The sequence below is a fragment of the Pseudorca crassidens genome, chromosome 3 (assembly GCF_039906515.1).
Source record: "Pseudorca crassidens isolate mPseCra1 chromosome 3, mPseCra1.hap1, whole genome shotgun sequence".
NCBI classification, from domain to species: Eukaryota; Metazoa; Chordata; class Mammalia; order Artiodactyla; family Delphinidae; genus Pseudorca; species Pseudorca crassidens.
Genome location: NC_090298.1, coordinates 141,974,545 through 142,001,193, shown reverse-complemented (window position 1 = coordinate 142,001,193; position 26,649 = coordinate 141,974,545). Strand labels below are relative to the sequence as shown.

At 38.7% G+C, this 26,649-nt stretch overlaps 2 pseudogenes; one reads left to right on the top strand and one right to left on the bottom strand.

Moving 5' to 3' along the window:
• The window catches only part of LOC137222068 (UDP-N-acetylglucosamine--peptide N-acetylglucosaminyltransferase 110 kDa subunit-like), a 41,815-nt pseudogene that overhangs the window by 259 nt on the left and 14,907 nt on the right, over positions 1-26,649 (top strand).
• LOC137222071 (UDP-N-acetylglucosamine--peptide N-acetylglucosaminyltransferase 110 kDa subunit pseudogene) overlaps positions 14,733-26,649 on the bottom strand; it is a 200,584-nt pseudogene continuing 188,667 nt past the window's right edge.

The following is a 26,649-nucleotide window of genomic DNA, read 5'->3' as shown; positions in this document are numbered from 1 at the left end:
TCTGTCGTCTGATAGTCAGATCTGGGGTGGCCCAGGTTGGAGGCGAGGGTGCTTGATTGGGGAAACCTGAGGGGTTTAAGGACTCTGTTGGGATCGTTTCAGACCCCAGCAAGAAGCTGAGCAAGTTTTCTCCTCTGTTCCCGGCTAAGTTTTCTCCCTTCTCTGAAGACGCCAGCTTTTCTGAATCACCTTGTTCCCCGGGGGGATACAGTTGGTGGTTCTGACCGTGGAACGTAGGACCCGGCGCGGGGAAGCCTGAGCTGGTTCTAGTTACTTTGTTTGCAAAGCACTTGTCTTGTCTTTGGAATCTTTGTGTATATAACCAACGTTGGGAAGAGCCAGCGTTTTCTCCTCCAAAACACTGCGAGGGGTAACTTTATACGTAAGAAACAAGTGGGCGTTCACATCCATCTCTTTTCCAACCACTGAGTTTTGGTTGTGTTTCCTTTCTTTAAGTTTGTCTCGTTTTGAACTGATAACAAAACAGACAAACAAACAAAAAAACCATAGCCAGTTACACAAAGTATATACTCTAGTCTCAGTCCTGCCATTAATTAGCTATGTTACCTTAAGTCATTTAATTTTTCTAGGCCTCATTTTTCTCATGTGATGTTTTTTCTTTGGAAAAGTATAGTTTCTCGAAGTCGCTAATCTCTGTGTCATAGTTCAGCTTGGAGAAAACCTGTTCTTATCCAAACTCCATGACATTGTATTTCCAGCTCCAACTTTGGACTTTGAGTGAGTTGGGGGCAACTTTTTAAGGATATTTTCACACAGCTTTTTTAGTTAATATCAGTCTAGCTGACTTGTCATACTCAGACTTTCTCCCATATTCTTTTACCAGTGTGTTCCTTAGTCATATATATAAAGACTGTTGTGGGAAAAATGACCTCCTGGGTCAGCTTACTGCATGGTCATCGACACAGGACAGGGAGTAAGATTCTGTGGATTTTACAGAAGCAGATACAGGTTTCATTTTCCATGTCCTCTCCCCTTTCATCTTACAAAAAAACAGCAGGCTTTTCTTGGAGAACTGCCAGATAATGCCATCCTGCCTCCTCACGGCCCCGGGGATGAGTCGCCCAGGGACTGAACTCCAGTAAAGCAGGTGATTGGCTCATGGGTAGGCATCTGACCTCGGCTAAGTCTATCAGACTGCTCCCCAGGACTTTTCTCTCAGAGCAAAATGGAAGAATTGTCTTTTCTCTCTGGAATTTCTAAGCTGGGGAGATATGACTCTGGGACTCCCAGTGACCATCCAGCACAAGGAGAGACTTTCTGTAAAATAAAGTCTTGCAGAGGTAAGCAGCGCTGAGGGATGGAGAGAGAGCTGGAACCCTGCTGATACTCTGGAACGTCCAGATCCAACTGTATCTGAATATGGCTGCATCCCTGAATTTCTAGTACTTGTTTGTTGAGGTGGTTGTTGTTGTTTGGTTTTTGTTTTTAAATTTCCTTTGACTATTTTGAATTTGTTTTCAGCCATGTGCATGTGAAAGCATCATAGCTAAAAGAGCTAATTTCCTACATTAATGTCAGGTTTGCTGACTGGCATTCCTTAAGTGAAAAATCATATCCGCTATTTTCTTTAAATAAAATCCTTCTAGCTCAGGTTTGAGATATTCAAAACTCTGCCTCCTACCCCCCTCTTTCCAACATTTACTGTATCACCTTGAAGCATTTGTGACCACATCTTTCCCATCTAGACACAGTTGAGAGAGAGAGCAAAGACTTCTGATATAAACTGCAACCTATACGCCTCCTACCTGGAAGCTTTAGAACATACTTGATTCTTGTCATTAAAGCAAATCTTTTGTTGTTGTCTCCAGGGCACAGAAGCATTTTCATGGCATAATAGAGTACAAAGTACATTAAGCCTAACTCTACTTCTCATCCTCTTTGACTTTAAATAGGCAGAAAAGAACAATCTCAAACACATTTTCCCAACAAATAAAATACATATACGATTATGTTTAGAAGACATTTATGCAACATATAGTTAGACTGATTAATTAATGGACCTTTCGCCAATTGGCACAGTAAATATATATGTTCAATGTGCTTAATTAAAAAGAAGACAATAACATATTTTTACAGGTTAGTTATCTGAGAAGAGTATTGTGCCAGCACACTTGATACTACAGTATTTCATGTTTGACAAGTAACCTTCTTTCAATTATATTTACTGCTAAATGTTTCTTGGATCAAGCTATTAAATTATAAGGTCAAAAGTAAAATGATATGAAATTACAATGATAAAGGGACACATATCCCACTTTAGGAGAATAGAAGTTCTAATTTCTTTTCAATACTACTAGTAGTGACCACAGTACTAATTTGAGCCCTTACTATGAGCCACTGTGCCCATATACATTTAGTTCTTACAGTAGTTCTGCAAAGGGCATATAATAATCCACACTGTAAAGCTGAAGAAAGTGATTCTCATAGCTGAAAGTCATATAGCTGGTGAGTGGCAAAGTCTAGATTCAAACTTAGAGTCGTCTGACAATGCCCAGGTTGTTGACCACTATGTACACTGCTCAATTGTTGCACCAATAAAAGTGCTTGAAATAATTACAGATTTGCCTACCCCGAAACTGCAGTGATTTAAAGACATCAACGTTGCCAGTTGCTTAACCACATCTACTTACAGTAAGAAATTACATTTTATTTCATTTCTAAAACAAGATTAATTCTGCAGGCCCATAGAAACTTGAGCACACAAATCCTACCTCCAAATGAAAGATGCTTGTTTTCCATTATTCAACACATGGCCCTGTACAGAGGCAATAAATATATAGTAGACTTTCCATTCAAATAAATGAGAAGAGAGGTTTCTTCTTGTCCTGATTCAGTGCCCATCATTATGGATTATGATGGCTCTTCCCAAACTTTACTTCATTCCCTCCACTCTTTCTACAAAACTCCAGTAATGGAATCCATCATTCAGATATATGTGCAAAGCGAAAGGACTGTATTAATACAGTTGCTGAAAGTCAAGTTGATAGAGCACAGGAAATACATCCTAATAAATGCAACATTAATGTTTGTGTGGGCCTTGGAGTGAGGGGTAGAAGAATTTTCAGTTTAATGGAATATTTTGCCTCTTGCTATGAAAGTGCGGCTTAATAGTCTTGTAATTGGTCATTTACAGAATCCTCCATCTCTGGGTTTCATGCTTTCTTTACTCTGCAGCTGTTGATTCCTTCTCTTGTTCTGGATGGAAGAGAGCCACTTCAAAGGGCTCAGCCTGCCTTTTTGTGTTATTGTTTAGATGAAGATATTTCCATTTATTAAAGCACACTATTTAAACATTTTTATCATGTTTCAAACTTGACTGTGTCCTGAAGGTATGAGCACAGGCAGACATAATGGGGGATGTTTTCCAGGAGAAAACATACTCTTATCAAAGGAATTATCAGAATTTTCATGTATGGATTGAGAATCAAATTCTGGAGTTAGACCTGAATTTAAATTCATACTCACAACTTATTACCAGTCTCATCTTGATCAAACGGTTACCACACTTCTCATCAATTTCCTTATCTTTGAAAGCGGAATAAGAGAAGTATGCCTGGTGGAGTTACACATCAAGCTCATCTGATAGAATATTCATAAGGATTTTGCACAAAATATACATGGAAATATTTTAGCACCGAGTTTAGCATGCGATTCGTCTTCAATACATTTAAGAGCTATTATTTTATTATTATTATGCTATCATTAAATATCACTATTACTTAAATGTCATTATTGCTAACATTGCTGTAAAACTACCGGAATAACCCATGATGAATTCCCCTCTTCTGTTTCCTTTGTTTAAATGGAAAATATATATATAGATCTAGACAGAGAACACTTTAGTGATCCTATTCAGTGGAGTGAGAATTTCCATGGCACTGATTAAAACAAATCCTGAATTGCATGCACTTAAGATAGCAGAGAGGGGCTTCCCTGGTGGCGCAGTGGTTGAGAGTTCGTGACCCGATCCGGGAAGATCCCACATGCCGCAGAGCGGCTGGGCCCGTGAGCCATGGCTGCTGAGCCTGCGCCTCTGGAGCCTGTGCTCCGCAACGGGAGAGGCTGCAACAGTGAGAGGCCCGCGTACCGCGAAGAAAAAAAAAAAAAAAAAGATAGCAGAGAGGCTAAGAGATTTGAAGTTAGACATCCCCAAGTGTGAATTCTACTGTGACCCTCTTCTAGCTCTAAAACCTTGAGGAAGTTACTTAAACTTTTCTGAGCTTTACTACTAGTTTCCTCATCTGTATCTTTTTCAGGACTATTTATCAAGCATCTTCCTGTTCTCTATGCTTGGACGTATCAATGAATAAATCAGACAAGAGCCTTTGCCTGCGTGCTCCTTCTTGCATGCTTTCTCCCTCCTTACACTCTCGTGTGGAAACGGATGTTATAAATAAACTCTATGCTTTGTCACAGGTTGATGGACGCTACGGGATAAGGAAAAGGATGTGAAGCTCACTGAAGAGGCTTGGGTTGGGAGTGCTGGAGGCGTGTACAGGTAGGTTCTGATTTTAAATAGGGTAGTCAGGGTGGATTTTATAAGTTGACATTTGAGCAAAGACTTGAAGTGAGGGAGTTGTCAGAATGTATGATGGGGCGACCACTCCCTGGGAGCAAGAATAACCAGTCCCAACACTCTAAGGCAGAAATATGCCAGGCAGCTTGGAGGAATATCAAGGAGGCCACCCTGGCTGACTTAGTCAGTGGGGAGGAAGAGACAGCAGGAGGGCTGGAGGTCAGATATGTGACGGGATGGATTGGGTAAGTCCTGGGAGGCCATCACATGCATTGTGTCTTTTACTCTAAATGTAGGCAGCCAGGGACAGGATTTTAGCCGAGGTGTGGCATGAACTGTCTCTTGTTTGAAAAGCATAACTCTATCTGTGGTCTTGAGGATGTGGGGAGAGAGTGGAGTCAGGGAGAATCTCAGGAGGCGACTACAGGATCCTCGAGGTCTATGTTGTTGGCCTGCACCAGGCTGCTAGTGGCTGGTAATTCTCAGAAGTGGCACATTGGGAAGGTTGTGACAGCATTTCGTGGTAGATTGAATGCAAGAATGGAAAGGAAGAGGGGGTCAAGGGTGAATTCGAGATTTAGGGCCTGGGGAACTGGAAAGGTGTGGTTACTGTCACCTAAGATGGAAAAAGTTTGGGGTAGAGCATGTTTGGGGGATTAAAGACCAGTTTTGGAGGTATAAGATTTGAGATGTTTTCGTGACATCCAAGTAGAGATGCTGAGTACACAGTTGGATACACAAGTCTGCAGTTCTGAAGAAAGGTCTAAACTAGAGATACCCTTTAATACCATGGAGATATTAAGAATAATTACATGGAAGCGCTATTTTAAAGATAAAATGAAGTAATGCAATTAGCACTCTGTCTTCTCAAAACATTTAATAACTGTTAGCTAAAATAATTACCTGAAATGAAAAAATACCTATAGTTTCTTTTGTTGTTTGCAGTAAAAGTGAATAAAATGTCACAATTATTTTAATAGTATTTGTGTCACAGTAGTTTTAGTTAAGACACCATGACTACAAACATTTACAATAAACCTTTCAGTCTCCTGCTTTTCACTCTGATAGGGTACTTGGAACCATATTTTGTAAGGTTTAAGTTAGTTGTCATAGGGTACCTCTTTAATTAGAAGTAATTCTGAACCGTCTAGTTCCATGCAGTTTTATATACATATATGTATAATTATTATTTTATGATTTATCAAACTCAGTTGAAAATTTGCATCACTGATATACATTAGAATTTAAGCATTTACCCAGGTACTCAAGGAAAAAAATGGACTTGTCTTGTAATTTCCATAGGGGTACTTACTTTCACATCTTCCCTTCACTTTGCTATTGCATACATGGCAGGGGAAATATTATCTTACTGGTCTTTGAGTTCCCCTTAGCTATCTGCAAGTCCTTAAACAGCCTTTGTGGCTTAACCAAAATTCTCTTCCATCTTCATTCCGCTAACAGATATTGGTCTAAGCATGTACTTACACTAAAAAATGCATGACCACGTTGTCTCTACACATCTGTAATTTTATGTTAACACTAACATTATGTAAGCTATACTTTAATTGCAATTATAACAGATTTTATGTCAACACACATCCATTTCTAGTGTTCATCTGGTGTTCACGGGGAGAGCAGCATGTCGTAAATTTTATCAAAATATAACATCTGAAGAATAGAACAGAGGGTAATTGTGTAATTCTGTATTCACTCTAATTAAGTTCAGTGGAGTTGGCATAATAGAATTAAGATGAAAGAAAAAGACATCGAGGTACCATGGCTCCCTCTCCTAACACACCCTTTTCGTATCCGAGAGCAGAGACTCAGCACCTTTCTGTACAGAAATGGAGACAGGAAGAGGCCAGAGGATGAATGACAGGCACGAATGAGGTGGAACTTTGAAGAGCAACATGGAAATGAAATACTTCTTTTGTATTTGGTAGGTGGGGAAAATGTACCAGCGTGTATGCCTACTGGGACCACGTTTTCCAGAACAGTTAAGCCCAGTGTCCACTATGCTGTCCCACCTTCCTCGTAAGTAGGAACATCCTGTTACTTGAATCTTTGCTTCCTGTTTCTTGATAGCTGGTTGAGAAGATTATCACAGGAACTGCATCTTGTTAGCAAACACACTGTTTTGAAATGATTGACACTCACTGGAGAGTGGCAACTCCAAGCTTGCTCTCTCTTGATCTTGGACTATTTAAGTCTGGAGTGCAGGAGTGGGTTCTGGGGAAAGACCATTGGAATTCTTATGTCTTCAGCATAATGGTTATAGCATAATGGTTAGGAGTGTAGGTGCTGGTTCAAATCTCTGCTTTCCACTTGCTAACCATATGAGCTTGGGCAATTTACCTGATTACCTGAACCTCAATACTCCTGCCTATAAAATGATGTTAATAATATTTCATCCTCATAGACTTGTTTTCAATGTTAAAATGAAGTCACTTACACCAAGCACTTAATACAATGCCTAGAGCATAGTAAAGTCTATTATTATTACTATTACTACTACTAATACTATTATTACTATTACTGTCACGATGCCAGGTGCTATTTTCCCTATGCCTTATTCCATTATCTTCTGCCCTGTCCCCCCATTTCTGTCTTGTTTCTGTACAAGGGTAGGTTTGTCACAGAGCATTTTCTTTCCCTAGTGTCTGACTCTTAGTCATCAAGGTGACTGGTCCACGACCCGGCATTCATTGCTGCTCGTTGAAGCAACCCGTTTTGAGAAGGGGAGTTGGATATTGATGCCAAGTTGGGTCAAGGAGAGAGAATTTTCTCTCTTCGGCACTCAGCTAAGTGAAATATTCAGGCCTCAGAAGGAGAATCAGGCAAAGGGCAACATGCTTAATTTCATACCTTAGTGATTAAGAACAAGTCAGACAGGCTGGATTTGAACTCATTTCCGTCATGTACTGACAACGGGATCTTAGGTGCTTTTGTAACCCGTCTGAGGCTCAGTCAACATCTGAAAGAGACGAATAACATTATCAGGACCTAGCATATAGCCTCCTTGTAATAAGTGAGTAAATCCTTTTAAAACGTTCAGCACGTTGTTTGGCATATAAACACTTAATAAAATTTAGCTTCTTTGACTACTACCGCTGCTAATATTATTAAGTAGCTGAGCAGATCCGAGGCCCATTTTTTTCTTAGATTGCACATAATCATTTGGACAACCAGCTCACATTGATCAACCGTTGCTTATATATAAACCCCCATGAACCCAAAGGTGCTTTAACTGTCTCCCAGTCAGAGCCTGTTCTGGGGGCAGAAGCAACACCGGCACTACCCCCGTCATCTTTGCCTTTATTGTCACTACACTCGCCTGCCGTACTGAGCACTTTCTGTTTGCCAGGCACCAAATTTAGCCCTGCGTATGCACTGTATCATATAGTTCTCACACTCAGGTGGGAGACATTATCATCGTCCCCAATTTTCCGATAAAGACGCCGAGGTGTTGGAAAGGTAAGAAACTTGACCCACAGCAAGAGATGGAGCTGGAGTATTCAAACCCTTCTCTCTGACCTCAAGAACCCTTAAATATTAGCATACTACTACATCCTGGTAAGAAAATCTGCTTCCAGCCACTCTGGTGAGAGTAGAAATGATTCTCAGTCCCCACATTCCTCTATTGCCCATGCCACCCTAGCCTCAGGACTAGGTGGGAAAGGAAGTGATCTCTTCAAAGAGCAGCCAAAGGGAACCTACTCCCTTCTGCCTTTTCGTAATCAACTAACCAATATTTTATTTCCTTCTTAAGAGTCCCCACGTGTTCCTTTTGGTACTTAGCTTGGCCTTTTAGAATTCTGACATTCTGTACATGACTCATCCACTGTATTTCATGTTAATTTATTGAGGTCAAGTATAGGGTCTTACTCATCCTGAAGTCCGGTTATCCCCTGTCACATCTAACTCTGTTCTTTTCTTCTTGTAGTACATCTGCAGATATTTATTTGAATTTTGTTGAATGGTTCTCATCAATAGTAAGTACATTAAAAGTTATACAGAAAGTGCTTTCTTATAAGGAAAACCATCTAAATAGATTTCTAGCTCTTTACTTTTTATAGCACTATTGTAGAGATTATAGATCTCCAGGTAGTATTTTTTAGATTGAGTTCTTCATATCATCTTATTTTTACATATCATGATAAATCTGAATTTTCTCTATCAAAGCTCCGAGACTTCACTGGCTTGTAACTTAGCTTGTTGATTATGTGTTATTGACTTTTCCATTTACAATGATATTTGATCCTGGTAAGGATGGGGCTGGGTGGGAAGGTACATCTTAGGGCCATCAATTGGTTTTGTAGAGAACTAACATAAAGATCTAAAGTCTCATCATATTTCTGCAGAACTCGTGAATCATTTTATTATAATTCCATTCATTCAGGGAGTATAAAACCATTTTCAAATTGTTATTCCTAATTTGTTCATCTTCTCTTCCTTAGTCTTAGTGAGAAGAGAGCAGGCTGAATGGAAGACAGTCATTATGACCACTGGGGCCACTAGGGTAGGCATCAGTCCCAGAGTTTTGTTTTCATCTCTCCGCTATTAATAGTGGCTAATGTCTTGAGTGCTTACTTGGTGCAAGTTACTTAGCCGACCATGGCAAATGGGTTGTGTCATTTCATCCCCTGATAGTCATACAATTAATGTATGTATTATTATGATATCCCATAATGCATACATGGAACAGAGCCTCAGAAGTAGTTATTTGCTCACAAAATTATGGTAGATGTGGAATTTGGACTCAGGTCTGATAGACTCCTAAATCACTCCTAGTGATTTTTACCACTGAATTAAAGTTGTATACCTCAGGAGAGTAGATAGTTTCTAAAATTTCCTCAGCTCTAACATTTTATAATTAAATTTTTGTCTGATGGCAAGCTTAACAGTTAAGATGGGTAGGAAGGAATGCCAGCCTGTTGAATGGAATTTCCCTGAAATAAGCCTGTTTTATGACACCAGTTCACTGATTCATTCACTCAGCATGTATTGAATGTTTGCTCTGTGCAAAGGCATTTTAGGCATCACAGTGGAGTGAGCGCCCCTTCCATAGACTCTGCTGCAGCACTCAGAGAAGTCTTGGACTGGTTTGCCTGTTATGGAATGGGGCTTGGTGATAGAAGCCTGGTTTGTCCTCCACTGATAAAACTAAGACATACTCATATGAGTTTAGAGGCATCTTGAAGCCGTGGGATAGTAACACACATGAATCTTACCATTTTTGCCTGGGATTAATGATATAAAGCCTTTGGATTTGGGTATGGAAAACGGGTGCAATTATGGGCGTGTTGGTTCTACATATATACGGACATCACGTGTCATCAGCCTGCAGCTACCTGCCATTCGTCACTACTCCTTCTTTTCACAAACCAAAGAAGTACCTTCTTATCTCTCCTGTGGATAAGCTCTTGACAGTGGCACTAGGGCCTCCCTCAATAAGTACATCATTGGCTAAACCAGTGGTTTCTCAGATATGCTCATTGAACAACCCTTAAGGTGGATTGACATTCCACTGCCTAGAATAGAATATGGTGTTCTTTAGAAATCGGGGGGAAAAAATAGGCCACCAGATGTACTTTCTTCAATTTAAATTGTATATATGTATATGAACAATTGTTATATATGTGTATGTATACTTGTTCATATATATGAATGATTTAAAATTGAAGAGAGAGATATATATATACACACACATATATATGTATATTTAAATTTTGGTTTCTGTTAGCAAGTAGTAAATTAAATTATTAGCAGATCCATACTGCAGGGAAATAACCAATCAGATTTCATTCAACAGCTTGCTTTTTTGTAGATTTATGGTTGTGATTTTATATCTGCAGGTATGTTTGCTGAAGAAAATATTTCTGCCACTTTACACAAAATTAGATTCATTTAATACCAATGCGACATGTCTCAAATGTCTTAATACAGTTTTAATCTTTAATCGCATCAGAAGTATGAAATTAGAAACATACCCCAAAATCATTTGAAGATATAATTACTTTCATTTCCCTTATACTTTTGAGACTTTTGAAAAATAAGTATTTAGTTGTACTTATCTGTTTCTGTCTCTCTAAGGATAGCAAACACTGAAACACAATTCTTTTTAAAAGTCAATATTAAAAATATATTGTCCAAGATGATCAAAACTAAGGAAGTGGCAAAGAAATTCAAAAATTTAAACTTTCAAAGGGTGCTTTTTCTGTGAATGTGTAGTACTTGTTCTTCTGAAGGAATTAATCTTTTTAAAAATTTAATTAACTTATTTTTTATTGAAGTATACTTGGTTTACAGTGTTGTGTTAATTACTGCTGTACAGCAAAGTGACTCTGTTATACATATGTATATACATTCTTTTTCATATTCTTTTCCATTATGGTTTATCACAGGATATTGAATATAGTTCCCTGTGCTATACAGTAGGACCTTGTTGTTTAGCCAATCTATATATACCAGTTTGCATCTGCTAATCCCAAACTCCCAGTTCATCCCTCTCCCACCTGCTTCCCCCTTGGCAGCCACCAGTCCCTTCTCTGTGTCTCTGATTCTGTTTCTGTTTCATAGATAGGTTCATTTGTGTCATATTTTAGATTCCACACATAACTGGTATCATGGTATTTGTCTTTCTCTTTCTGACTTACTTTGCTTAGTATGATAATCTCTAGTTGCATCCATGTTGCTGCTGCAAATGGCGTTATTTCATTCTTTTTTTATGGCTGAGTAGTATTTCATTGTATATATGTACCACATCGTCTTTATCCATTCATCTGTTGATGGACATTTAGGTTGTTTCCATGTCTTGGCTATTGTGAATATTGCTGCTGTGAAGATCAGGGTGAATGTGTCTTTCTGAATTCTAGTTTGGTCTGGATATACGCCCAGGAGTGGGATTGCTGGATCATATGGTAGGTCTAGTTTAGTTTTCTGAGGAACCTCCATACTGTTTTCCACAGTGGCGGCACCAACTTACATTCCCACCAACAGTGTTGTAGGAGGATTCCGTTTTCTCCACACCCTCTCCAGCATATGTTATTTGTAGACTTTTTAATGATGGCCATTCTGACTGGTGTGAGGTGGTACCTCATGGTAGTTTTGATTTGCATTTCTTTAATAATTGGCAGTGTTGAGCCTCTTTTCATGTGCCTATTGGCCATCTGTATTTCTTCTTTGGAGAAATGTCTTTTTAAGTCTTCTGCCTATTTTTTCGATTGGGTTGTTTGCTTTTATTGTCATCAAGTTGTATGAGCTGTTTGTATATTTTGGAAATTAAGCCCTTGCTGGTCGCATCATTTGCAAATATTTTCTCCCATTCTGTAGGTTGTCTTTTCATTTTGTTTATGGTTTCCTTTGCTGTGCAAAAGCATGTAAGTTTGATTCGGTCCCCTTTGTTTATTTTCATTTTTATTTCTATTGTCTTGGGAGACTGACCTAAGAAAACATTGGTATGATTTATGTCAGAGAATATTTTGCCTGTGTTCTCTTCTAGAAGTTTTATGGTGTCATGTCTTATGTTTAAGTCTTTAAGACATTTTGAGTTTATTTTCGTGTATGGTAAAAGGATGTGTTCTAACTTCGCTGGTTTATATAAGGCTGTCCAACTTTACCAACACCACTTGCGGAAGAGACTGTCTCTTTCCCATTATATATTCTTGCCTCCTTTGTCAAAGATTAATTGTCAAAGATTAACTGAGATGTGTGGGTTTATTTCTGGGCTCTGTATTCTGTTCCATTGATCCATATGTCTGTTTTTGTGCCAGTACCACGCTGTTTTGATTACTGTGACTTTGGAGTACTGTCTGAGTCTGGGGTGGCTATGCCTCCAACGTTGTTCTTTTTCTTCAGGATTGCTTTGGCAATTCTGGGTCTTTTATGGTTCTGTATGAATTTTAGGATTATTTATTCTAATTGCGTGAAAAATGTCATGGGTAATTTGATAGGGATCGCATTAAATCTGTAGATTGCTTTGGGTAGTATGAGCATTTTAACAATGTTAATTCCTCCAACCCAAGAACATGAGATGTCTTTCCATTTCTTTGAATCATCTTCACTTTCCTTTATTAACGTCTTACAGTTCTCAGCGTTTAAGTCTTTTGCCTTCTTGGTGAGGTTTATTCCTAAGTATTTTATTTTGAGGGTTGTGATTTTAAAAGGCATTGTTTTTTTACATTCCCTTTCCGATATTTCATTGTTGGTATAAAGAAATGCAACCAATTTCTGTATGTTAATCTTGTATTCTGCTACCTTCTGAATTCGTTTATCAGTTGTAGTAGTTTTCATGTAGAGTCTCTAGGGTTTTCTATATATAGTATCATATCATCTGCATCTAATGACAATTTTACCTCTTCCTGAAGGAATTAATCTTGAAGTTCTACTAAGACTTTTGGGATACCTGTTTTAATGAGCCACTACTTCCTGCCTGAGATTGCACTATGCACCAGAGATTCTAGAATTAGCATAATAAAACTAATAATGCAAACAACAACAACAAATCTTCACAAACCTTCCTTGCAAGGAAGTAAAGTCCACTGGAAAAACAGACAAGTGAAACACACATTCAAAATGGCAGTGATTCTCAAACATTTATGTGCTGAAAAATCATGACAAGCCTGATAACCAGGGCAATTACTAGACCCCTTCTCCAACTGGTAAGGTGTAAGGTGCTGTAACTCTGTTTTTGGTGAATGCCTCCAGGAGAGTGTGAGCCAGATGTTCTCAGTTGTCGTCAACCTTTAGTGTGCATCAGATATGCCTGAGAATACTGTTAAAACACAGATTGCTGGGCTCCAGTGCCAGAGTTCTAACCAGTTCCCAGGTGTGGCTGATATTGCTGGCCCAGGGACCACATTTTGAGAACCACCTTTCAAAACTCTGCAGTATGCGGTTGTGTGTGTTGTGAATGCAGTATGCGGTTGTGTGTGTTGTGAATGCAGTATGCGGTTGTGTGTGTTGTGAATGAGACAGGCCCAGAGAACCAAAGGAGGGCAAAGGGACTCTGCCCTAAATTAGTCAAAGGTAACAATAGCAGCTACAATTGATTGACCCAAGAAAAAATTATAAGAACTTTACCTGCATTTGCTCGTTTAATCCTTTCAGTAAGGAACGTAGGTGCTACTTAGTGTTCCTCTTTTACAGGGGTGTCCAGAGAAGGTAAATACTTTGCCCACGTCCTAAACTGGTAAGTAACAGATTAAGAATTCAAGTCTAGGAAGTCTGATTCCAGAGCCCACACCTCTACCCTTTCTGCATGTAGAGAGGAGTAAAGGGTTGTCAGTGAAGCCTTCCTGGGGGCCCTGGCCTCTGAGTGTAGTTAGAAGGATGAGTGGACATAAAGATCATTATTTGTGTGTGGTGGGGGTAGGGGAGGAAGTATGAGGGCTTCCAGAAGAGCCTGCCCTCCCCATACATCTGCTATAAGCAAGTCTGATGATCAGGAATCTGGAACATGAGTATGACTATGGGATACTGAGAAGGGTTCTAGAACCCTGAGGTTAGGGTTCTGGATCCGTTAGTAGGTAACAGAAAGCGAATGAGTGATTTACCTTACTTTCCACGGGTAGCAGGAAGTTTGGAGATAGTCCCTCTAGCGTTAGTCCAGCTGCTGAAGGGCATCACCAGGGGACTGGGTTGCTTCGCTCTTCCAGCTTCCACATCTCTAGCACGTCCACATAGCTTCAAAGTGACCCCAGAATCTCCAATAGTGTTCCAACAATTGGGGCAGGAAGACAGAAAAGGAAAAAAAAAAGAAATTAAGTAAGAAAAAAAAGGCAGTGTCTAACTCAGAGAGCAAATTTTTTACCACAGATGGTCAGCAGACTTGCACTTAGATCTCATCCGCTCGGATTTTAAACTGGCCACCTTAGCCTTAAGGATAATGGGGTCTCCTAAACCAGGGCTCTGATAGTAAGGAATAAGGAGAGAGTGGTACTGATTAGCAGTGCCTGCTGTCCCAAACAAATATTATCCCCAAACTATTTTTTTTATCCTATATTTTACTTTAAAGAATGGAGGGGAAACATTATGTATCTGTAAATAGCCTTTTAGAAAGGGTACAATTATATAGTTATACAATCCCCTGGAGGGCTCCTTTCTTCTAAAATCTCTTTAAAAACTGTTCAAGGTTAAGGACATTTTTATCTTAATTTAGTCACTTGCAGTCGATTATCTTGGAATGACATCCTCTCTCTGCAGATGTTCTGTCAGGCTTTAGAAGATTCTAGAAGTGGACAGAGAAGTGTTATGGTACATGTATTTGCAATATGCACGTCTTTGAAATGAAATCCATTTAGGGACCAAAAGGCATTCCATGTCTTTGCTATACCTTTTCACATATTTGCCTTTCCAGAATTCCTTTGAGCAAATCTGTTAGATGTAACCCATCCGTTTCTCCCATCTGAATTCTTTATTACTAAACATTCTTCAGTATGCTCTCACTCCCTTCTGTCAAAGGCGTTTCTCTGGGTCCTCACCCTTCTCATCTCATATGTGAATGCGTATCTTAAACTGAAGCAACAGTCTGCTATGACTTCTCCATAACTTGAAGAACCCGTCTTTGTGGGAAGAAAAGTAGACTTACTAACTTAAAAGGTAGAATGCGCGCAATGTTTCTGAGAGTTAAAAACTAAGGTAAAAACATAAGCAAGGGAAAAAACTTACAGTGGGTCCTTTTCAAAGACTTTATTTTACAGAGAAGGCAACTGAGGTTTAAAGAAAACATGCGTTAGTTAAACACTAAATAATAAACCTTAAACCTCAGTGGAGCAACACATGGACAGTTCATTTCTCACTCACTCAGGAGTGTAGTATGGACTTTGGTGGTCTGAGGGTCAGTTTTCTGCTCAGTTATTCAGGGACCCACCACCTTCATCAAGTGGCTCTACGTTTGTCCTAAAAAGGAAAGGAGAGAGGAAGCTGCAAGCTACAATTATCAACTCGTTATCCTTCAGACATAAACTCTTCAGGTCACCTCTGGTCACATTCTTTGGGATAGAACCATACCCAGATGTAAGCGGAGATGGAGAATGTTGTTCCTATCTTGGTCCTAGTGATACCTCTACAGGCTGGAGGAGCTAATTAAAGTGTAGTCAACAGCTCGTTGTTTCTGCCACAATGAGTGATTAGCCTAAGGCTGTGGATTAATTATGTGTGTGTGTCACATATACATATAATACACACAAACATATATATGTCTGTGTATATATCCATTTTTTAGCATGAGTTGACACATGGGGCTTCTGCCGTATCAAAAGAGTACAAACTGCCTCTTGTTGCTTTTTCTTAATTGAAGTTGACTACTACTATCTATTTCCCTTCATTTTGCTACCTCCCCCCCGCCTTTCAGTATTATATGAAAATTCTGAAAGAAATAATTTCAAAGTTTCCAGTGCTTTTAAAGGTAATAGCATACTCAGACCTTAACAATTTTCCTGTGTGAAACTTCTGCCAGACTAAAATAGTTAACTTACAAAAAGTAAATTTAGATTGATACAAAAGAGAAAATAAGCTGATTTTTTTTTTTTTTTACACAAATACCCTGAGCCAGGATGGAAAACTGGAGGAATTTAGATCCTTTTGTTGTAAATTTAAATATTTTTAATTGTAAAAATAATACAGGCTCATTGCAGAAACTCCAAAATTGAAAGGATTTAAAGAAAAAAGGAAAAATAACTCAAAATCCCATTTCTGATAAATCATCTCTGTAACATTTTTGAGGGTATCTTTTGAAACTTTTTTGTGACGGGGTGCATATAAATACAATGCAAGTATAAAATACCTTTAATTATTATATCAAACTACAAAACAGTTCTATAACATTTTTATTTAGTAGTATAAGTATGATTACTCATCACCTAATAAAAATCTGCAGCAGCATTTTTAATGGTTGAACAGCATTCTATTATTTATTAAACCAGTCCCTACTGTTCAACATTTAGATTATTCCTGTTTTGCTTTGCTAAACAATGAGACAAGCATCCTTGTTCATATGTCTTTGAGCATTTGTTTATTTCCTTAGAATGGACTTCTAGAACTTGAATGGCTGGTTGTCAGTTCTGGTACATACTGACATATTGTCTTCCAGAAAGGTTACCGTGCTTTTTATTTCTACCAAGAATTTAACATCCAATGTGGTTTCTTACACACACTCATCAGTACCAGTATTATCAATATCAATACCAGTATTATCAAGTTTTTTAAAACTTTGTCATTCTAGTCAGTAAAATATGACACCTGAATTATTTTATTTGTATTTCTTTATTAATAATAGCAAGGTTGAACATATTTTCATATCTTTATTGGCTGTTAATACTTTTTAGTTTGTGACTTTATGGCATCCATTTTTCATCGATGTATAACAACCTTTTATATATCAATGTGTTTATTTTGTTGTTTGTTGTAAATGCAATTTTTTTCTCTTCATTTATTAATTTTTATTTTGTGTGTGTTGAACTTCTTTAATACTGTCAAGTCTATTCAAAAACCCTTTAATGAACACAACAAATGTGGAAAATCAGTCATTCTCCTGCATTTTGTAATCAGTGTATTTCCTTTTGGGCAGTATGGAAATGTAGGTTCTTCTTTCATCTTATGGTTGGAAAGAATCTGTTCCCTCGGAAAGGGATTATAGTCTCCATGATGCAGTAATGGGAGATTTTATAGGGTAGGCAGGGTCTACAGAAGAAAAAACCCTAAATCACACTCCACTGGTGGTTGCCTTATTTATAAAAATGGCATTTGAGGTTGTGTGACTGCCATCAGGTAAGCAAAATTAGTTTTTAGCATGAAGTACTCCTATCAGCAAGAACAGCCTAGGATAGGCTAGCAGTAAGAAGTGAGGGGTTATGGGATTGGGGCATAGCCTCTGTTTCCTCCAATGCAGCCGGAAATTTAAACTCTGGGGCTCCTGCTTGATCCAATCAGCCCAGCTAGTATGTGTTGCCAGGTAGGGTGAATAGACTCAGAAGTACAAGAGCTCATCCTTGGTCCCCTCTGGAAATGAGCAGAGAATACTGTGTCAAGCAGAGGTGATCAGTCCATGGTCTGGAGACTTGGATCTCCCCACATAGTCCTTAAAGTCAGGGTGAGACAAAATGCCAATACAAATTATATTGATGACAGTATCAATGAGGTGACATTGAGTCCTTTGACCCAACGTGTGTCTGCAGTGTGCCATCCATTAGTAAATGGGCAAAGCCATTTGACAGATCTATCTGATACAGTGAATGAATCTGACACTCATAGTTTGAAAAACTGAAACTGTATCCATTTGTCAAGAACAGTGGCTACTTGTTCTGCTTTATTCCCCCTGGTAGAACTAGGTAACATTGCAGGCAGTAAGACGTTCCGGCATTTCACCCTGGAGTAGCCCCCAAACTGAAGAAGCTGTCTTATCAGTAGTTAGCTCCTTGTCACCAAGAATATTAAAGTAGATTTGTATGATTAGCAAATTAAAGAGACTGTAGTGCCTACCACTACTGTATTCACTAAGGCACCCAAGTTGTTCTAAAGAAATCCTAATAATACATTAGGACCGTTTTGAATATTTTTATTTGATTATCCATAATCTTCTAGTTATAACATCCATCACCATTTTGACCACTGAAACTTGGCCTTCTTTTCTTACAGCCTAGCCCTGTGGTCTTGGGCTAATCACTAACCTGCTTAGATACAATTTTCTTCTCTATGAAATAGAAACAATATTATATGCTATGAAGGACTGCAGGGAGATGAGCTGTAATGTTTATCAAGTGCCTAGTAAGTAGCCTGGCCCATAACAAATACTTGGCTAATTGTAGATGTTTCATTTTTAGTTTTATTTCCAAACATTGCTCTTTACTTTTGGAACTCTAAAATTTGTTTTGAGAGTGGAGGACTTGTTGTTTAGATTCCTCCAACACTCTCTGTATATTCTGTACTTCTATCCCTAGATCATTTATATTAATGGAATAAATGATCTTTGGTCTGGTGATTCCAAGGTGACGAGGAGTTAAGTGGAGGTTCAGTATACACCTGGAAGTATGGATTTTCATGCCCAGTGCAAATGTGGGAAAGGCATTATTCCCACATTATAAAGGGGGTAAAGACCTCCAACTTGAGGAGACTCTGGGTTGAGAGATGAGAGATTTACAGGTACTGTGTTTATCGTACAGGGTACCACAGGGGCTTTTGTGTTCTGTAGCAAGAATTTGCACCTTATACCCTTGTAGTTAGAAGTAAAGCATACCACATAACTAATATCTAGTAAGCATGAGAGTTAGAATAAATACCATTTATTTAACGTTTCCTTTGTGTTAAGCATTTTACAGTTACAACATATGGATGGATACTATATTGTAATGGTTAAGAGTGTAGTTTTTTGAGCTGGATAATCCTGGATTGGAATCTCTTCTTTATTACCTCTTTTTTTTCTGTTTTATTGAGGTATAATTGACAAAATTGTAAGATAGTCAAAGAGTATATCATGATGATTTGATATACATATGCGTTGTTAAAGGATCCTTCCCATCACGTTAATTAATACATCTAACAGCTTATGACACCTTCTTCCTTTTTTTCTTTTTTTGGTGAGAACACTTAAGTTCTATTCTCTCAGAAAATGTTAGTTATACAATACAGTGTTATTGACTGTAGTAACTATGTTATACGGTAGATCCTCAGACCTTATTCATCCTGCAGCTGAAAGTTTGTACCCTTTTACCAGTCTTCCCCTCTTTTCCCCACCCACACCCCAGCCCCTGGCAACCAGTTTTCTACTCTCTGTTTCTATGAGTGTGGCTTTTTTTCTTTTTAGATTCCATATATAAATGATATCATTCGTATTTATCCTGTCTGGCTTATTTCATCAGCATAATGCACTCCTGTTTCATCTATATTGTTACAAATGAAAGGATCTCCATTTTTTTAAGGCTGAATAATATTCCATTACCTCTTAAATGAGTGACTTTTGGTACATTGTTTACACTTTCTAAGCCTTACGATTTCTTTTCTTCTGTAAAAAAAAAATATATATATATATACTAACAGGTTATTTTCTGATATGTGGAATGTTTGTTGAATCAACAAATAATTAGTTGAGATCATAAATGTGACACTTAGCACTGTATTAACATTTATTAATACTCTCCCTGTTAATTTCTACAATAAATTGTATAATAAGTAACAATAATAATAGTACTAGTAGTAGTTTTAGAAAATGCATAGGATGTGCCAGGCATCATATACTGTACTACCCTCCTTCATTTGTACCACAAGTTACATGTGGACATCATCTTCCATGTTGTTTCCTTTAGAGAAAATTGAAGCTCAGCAAGATTGAGTAGCTTGCTCCAGATGTGAACTCAGGTCTGAATCACTCCACATATAGGTTCTTAATGACTCCATGTCTTTAATTCCACATCTGCATTTGTTTGTTGTTGTTGTTTTTAACTTTCCAAGCATCTGATCTGAAATTCCTTTCTCTTTGGGGAATTTTCCACTTTGTGGGTCTTGGTGAGAAACAGAGCCTTCCTCTCGTTATACAAGCTGAACATGTCAGATACACTGTTTACTCACATGCTCAGTCTCCCTTACAGATGGAAAACAGTCGGGTGACCTCGGGTTGGCCAACTGCACCCCCTCTTGGTTTTTTGGTTTTTTTTGTTGTTGTTTTTTTTTTGCGGTACACGGGCCTCACTGTTGCGGCGTCTCCCATTACGGAGCACAGGCTCTGGACACGCAGGCTCAGCGGCCATGGCTCATGGGCCTAGCCGCTCCGCGGCATGTGGGATCTTCCTGGACTGGGGCACGAACCCATGTCCCCTGCATCGGCAGGCGGACTCTCAACCACTGCGCCACCAGGGAAGCCCCTCTCTTGGATTTTGAATTACAAATAAATGATGTAAAGAAGCAAGGCCAGCAGTGCTGGGTCAATCTCCTGTTTCCTGTTCCTGCTTGGTAGCAGGGCCAGCTAGGACTTATAACATCACTTTGAATTCCCAGGGTGTGATCTTAGCAGTTGTATTGCCTGATGCAGAGCCACGTAAATGTTGCCAAAGCAATGAAACGTGTACCTATTTCTAACAGATTCTAACTCAGAAGCTCTGGGGTTAAGTGCAGAGCAGTTGAATGTGATTGTCTTTACAGACAGTAGATAACTTAAGAGAAGTTGTTTAAAAGTATATTTGCATATTGCACTACACTGTCATATCTGTGATTGGCTAGCTATTGAGAAACTAACACAAATCCCAATCCCATCTCTAATCTCATTCATCTCTTGTATGATATTTGACCTAATTGAGGCAGTATTTTTTTTGTTCTTTCCCACAAACACACATCGAACATCCAAAACATGCTTACCATTTGTGAGCATATTCTCTTAGTTATTTAGGAGTTGAGTAAGAGTGAGAGAGAAGGGCTTCCCTGGTGGCGCCCTGGTTGAGTGTCTGCCTGCCGATGCAGGGGACGGGGGTTCGTGCCCTGGTCCAGGAAGATCCCACATGCCACGGAGTGGCTGGGCCCGTGAGCCATGGCCGCTGAGCCTGCGCGTCCGGAGCCTGTGCTCCGCAACGGGAGAGGCCACAACAGTGAGAGGCCCGCGTACCGCAAAAAAAAAAAAAAGAGTGAGAGAGAAAAAGACACATAAATATAAAATACGGTCATCATGTTTTTAATATCCTTTATGTGTGTTTTTAATATCCTTTATGTTGTTAATCCCTCTTAGTATTTATTGCCATTCACTCATTTGTATTATTTGGGGTATAGCAGTTTATTCGCACAGCATTTTTACATATGGCTTATCATTTGTATTCTATTTTAATAACACTAATAATTATAGACTATTGACAAACTCATCAGACCCTACATATTCATTTCAAAATCATGAAAATAAGGTGGAAAATGAGGTGTAAAGTGGAAAATCTGTGTGTACATTTTCATTGGTGGAATGAGGAGCTACCTGAATATCACTCCTTTAGCTTTTCCTTCAAATGGTGCACTTTTTCCTCCATGCATAGGAGTCAGTTCCATTAGGTAAACAGTAGTCTTGAGGGCAAACCTCAGAAGTAGAAACAGGAGAACTTTTCAGTTATGGTAAAATCAAACATAGTTTTCTTCAGTAGTGAAAAAAAAATTCTTCATGAGAAGTTCAACCACTGTGAGTTCCATGGTGAAAAACTTTCCCCTTATAGATGCAACTTCCCCCAGAATTCTGAGAAATGTCTGTACACCTGTTTCATTTCCCTCTGACTTTTCCTTCTCCTTTCTCTATTGACATTAAAATCTATAATGAAAGCACATAGTAAGCAGTCTAGGACAATTGATATGACATTTGATCTAAATCTCCAAAGTCTGTTTTACAAAAGCAAGCCAAAAAGTGGACCAGGACTTTCTGTAAAATATCCTGCTTTTTGTTGGATGATGCCATGAAAATCAAGATGCTCCTGAAAGGTCTTAATAGCTGACCAAGAATAGTAAACAATTGAAATTCTCTCAGGCTTCTTCAACCCTATCACTGGACACATTTATACCTCTCAGGCATGTTATTAAAGAAGAGATTAATAAAGCTTTTATAGATGAGTTGATAAATCTCTAAAGATTTAAGTCTTCATTGCCTCCTAGGTTTTCTCTATTTTGGGTTTCCAAAAGATTTCAATAAACCACAGGATAATTAAAAATTAGACATTATCTTTCTTACCTTGACGTTTTTTGATGGTAAACACGTTTTTATTGTCTCCATAGTGCTGCTCAATTTCCACCAGTACAGTACTTAAGTGAATTTGGCTCTGGATGGTGGGATATATAAGATGTAAACGAATTGTTTGTATATGTTTTAGAATTCTTCTAAAGGGCCTGGCCATGGAAATGCATTGAATATTACTTAAATAACTAAAGTAACTTCCTCAGAATTATTATTCTATTCTGGTTAGGATACTATCTGCTCTGGTTTGTTAAAATTTCCCTTTAGAGTGGTTTTAATTTTGTTTCTGATAGCGTCCTAGGATTTACTGCCACACCCATCCTGCATCTGTTTTTCTTTGAATTACTCTCCTTGCAGTTTCTGATTCATACAGGGCCTTACAGGTTAGTGACAACCTGGCCATCACAACGCTGGGAAGGACAGGCCTACTTTTCAGAGGTGTTGATGTTTTCTGTACCTGAAGGTTTTCAAGAGATATCAGTCTTCCTCACCACCTCCCTTGGCCCTCTTAATGGACTAAGCAGTTCCTCATGAAATTTCTGTAGGATATCTGTACCAACTTCTCAATATTGTTCCATCCTGAGTCTAAATTCCTGGCCTCAAGGTAATGTTAGATTCCTAGCTCCAGCCCCTATTTACATAAGGCCTATACTAAGGAACGGAACCCACAGACATCAGTCTGCTTTTCTGTCTCTGGATTTAATTTCTCTGTTACTTTCTGAAACATGCAGGTGTTCCTTCCTTTCTTTTAATCTCTGCTATGTGCTTTTAACTTTTTCAAAATTGACCCCGAATTTACGTGTGTCTCCAGTAAGAGTACATTAAATTGAGCTTAGTCTGCTATTCTACTGGCATATTTGAGATCCAGATAATTTGCTACTTAACTGGATTCAATGACCTGTATATTTCAGGCATCTAACACTCACCATGTTCCAAATTTCCCTCCTTATAGTTAGTAATTTTCTTGGGAATCTGGATGACATTAAATGGAATAAAGTTAGTGAGTGGCCCAGGAATGCCTGAAAGTTTGTTTGTCAGAGTGGCCAGGGAAAGTTAAGCAAGGAAGAAAAGCAAATGAAAAACAGAATCCCATTATTATGGCTGAGTTTACTCCCAGGATTCCATGCAGAGCTCTCTGTAGAGCTGGGATGGGTTATAACTTATGCCAGAGCTCTACGTGGGGCTGACACCATCTCATGCCAAGCTCTCAGTTCTGGGCTAACGTCATCTCTGGTCCACTCTGTGGAGTGGAAACTTTGGAGGAATGGCCAATGTGTTCTGCGGCGTAGGAAGAGGGAAATTGTGAATGTGACTTTCTAAATTGTGGAGGAACTAACCACTGTAAATGTGCCTTGAACTATGTTGTTTAATTTGACCAGTCAGATCAATGACTTTCCCCTTGAATGAAATGCTGCTACGTATATGAGCAGAAAAACAAAACTGGTATAAGGAATAGATAGCTAGTGGGAAGCAGCCACATAGCACAGGGAGATCCGCTCGGTGCTTTCTGACCACCTAGAGGGGTGGGATAGGGAGGGTGGGAGGGAGGGAGATGCACGAGGGAAGAGATATGGGGACATATGTATAACTGATTTACTTTGTTATAAAGCAAAAACTAACACACCATTGTAAAGCAATTATACCACAATAAAGATGTTAAAAAAAAAACTGGTATAAGGAGATGGAGAGACTGGGAGTCTTATTTTCCCACCAATTAACTTTGCCTCTGACCATGACCTTCCCTTTGAGTCTCCTAGGCCTTGGGGATGATCGCAACCCCTGGGTTGGTTGATGGCAACCCCATCTTCACTAGAACCTCTATAGTTAACTTTGATTTTTCCCACTCCGTCTATCCATCCCATGTGTGCAGTCAGACATTTGATCTTGGACTTTTCCTGACAAAATATGCTTGAATATAACCATTTCTTTTCACTCCCACTGCTACTGCTCTTGTCACTGCCTTAACTAGGGCTTTATCTTTAAGTTCTTTATATAAATATATAAATATCTATATATAAATATACAAATAAAATATAATATTAATTCTGATGATTTTAAAGTCTTTTCTTGATAAAGACTTTTCCTGATAAAGATACACAATATCTTATATAAATATTTTTGTATTATCTGTTCTTTTCTTAGAAGTTTAGTCATATGATTCTATCTCTTGGTTTGTCTAGAACTTTTTGATTGAATGCTGGCTATTTTATTTGGCTTTTATTGTTTTTCTCAGTGGAAAGGTTGTTTTGCTTCCAAATATTTTATTCTACCTGGAAGTAGCAAATCTTCAAATTACAGTTTTTTAAATGCTTTCAAATATCAATACTATAGGTGTCACAAAATCTAGAAAAATGACATTTAAAAATGAACTACTGCCAGATGTGTCTCTATAAAACTTTTCCCCCACTCTTTTAGCTATATATTCTTTAACTGCCTCCTCATACGACAGTTTATGTATTTTCGAAATCAAATTTTAAGAAATAAACTTTGTAGTGTATAGACATAGATTTCTTGTAACATGGTTGATTAGAATTTGCTTCTAGTTATTAATAGTTTAGAAAAGTTTATTTCAGCTTCACAATTTATTATTGATAATGTCACATTAATTTTCATTGTTAACTTTGAGAAAACCTCTATGGGTTACTTCCTCATAAATATTTACTATTATAAATGCATTACTGATTTCAGTACTGCTATAGGTTTGTGCATTACAGGAATTCTGATAAAATACTCATTCACACCATTCCATTACACACATTGTTGATGGAGTATATTCTTTTATTTATTTATTTATTTATTTATTTTTGGCTGTGTTGGGTCTTCGTTGCTGTGCGCAGGCTTTCTCTACTTGCACAGAGTGGGGGCTACTTTTTGTTGCGGTGCACAGGCTTCTCATTGCGGTGGCTTCTCTTGTTGCAGAGCACGGGTGCTAGACACGGAGGCTTCAGTAGTTGTGGCTCGCAGGCTCAGTAGTTGTGGCTCACGGGCTCTAGAGCGCAGGCAGTGTAGTTGTGGCACCACGGCTTAGTTCCTCCATGGCATGTGGGATCTTCCCGGACCAGGGCTCAAACCCTTGTCCCCTGCATTGGCAGGTGGCTTCTTAACCACTGTGCCATCAGGGAAGCCTCTGGAGTATATTCTTGACAGAAGAAAATTTCCGTTTTGACTAAGCATTGATGAAAACTGAATCTTTGACTTATCTTTCACATGCCTGATGATTGAAATAATTTTCCACAGAATAGCTTCTGGTTTTGTACTTTTCAGTTGTTTTTTTCTTCTTCAAATGCACATGCTTTGAGAGCTGTGAAGTGCAAGACATGGCTATACTGTAAGGTGGTTTTTGTCCTTATGCTTCTTTGTCTTGTGCTAGTTAAGTCAGTAGAGTAGTCAGTATGAGTACTGGAAGTTATTCCTGTAATGGGATAGTATATAGTCAATTACATATGGTGGTGTCTGAAAATCACACAATAGCCTCACTTAAAACATCTCCTTAGGGCTTCCCTGGTGGCGCAGTGGTTGAGAGTCCACCAGCCGACGCAGGGGACACGGGTTCGTGCCCCGGTCCGGGAAGATCCCACATGCCGTGAAGCGGCTAGGCCCGTAAGCCATGGCCGCTGAGCCTGTGCGTCCAGAGCCTGTGCTCCACAACGGGGGAGGCCACAACAGTGAGAGGTCCGTGAACCACAGAACAAAAGAAAATCTCCTTAGCCAGATTTCAAAAAAGCCTGTGGCCATTCCAATATGATCCAACATAGCAGAATATGATAGAAGGAAAATTGGCAAAGAAAGAGACGCTGGTCTTACCTGATGGAAGTGAAAATATCTCACTTTTGACAATTTTGCAAAAACCTATAATTACGTGAATTAATTTCTAGGGTTCTTCATAGGACCTAAAGAGGAACCCATAGAGTTGTGGAAGAACAATAGAAGCTGCTGTGATGAGAAGCCTGGGCACCGCAACAAAAAGTAGCCCCTGCTCGCCGCAACTAGAGAAAGTCTGCACGCAGCATTGAAGACCAACGCAGCCAAAATAAAAATAAATAAATAAAAATAAATAAATTTATTTTTAAAAAAGTAATACTCAGGTTTGAGGCATGAGAAATATGAGAAATTAGCTAATCCTTTCAGAACTTTTAAAATATCAAACTCAGTCTCTAAGATTTTAGCATTATATACAACATCGGTTACTTATTAGTGGTTTGGGAAGGCCAATTTAAAATTTTCTGATCTTACTGTATTGAAATTCACGGCCCTAATGTTTTCCACATTGACTATATGAATGATGAAGTAAAGTCAATCATGTATTTCCTTTCCAACTGGGCAGAAAACAAAATTTTGAAAAGTGTTTGGACTACTGACTTTTGATTTCTTCTAAGGCAAGTGTATAGGTAATTTTTATTCCCTGATTAGGAGAAAAATGGTGGAAGAG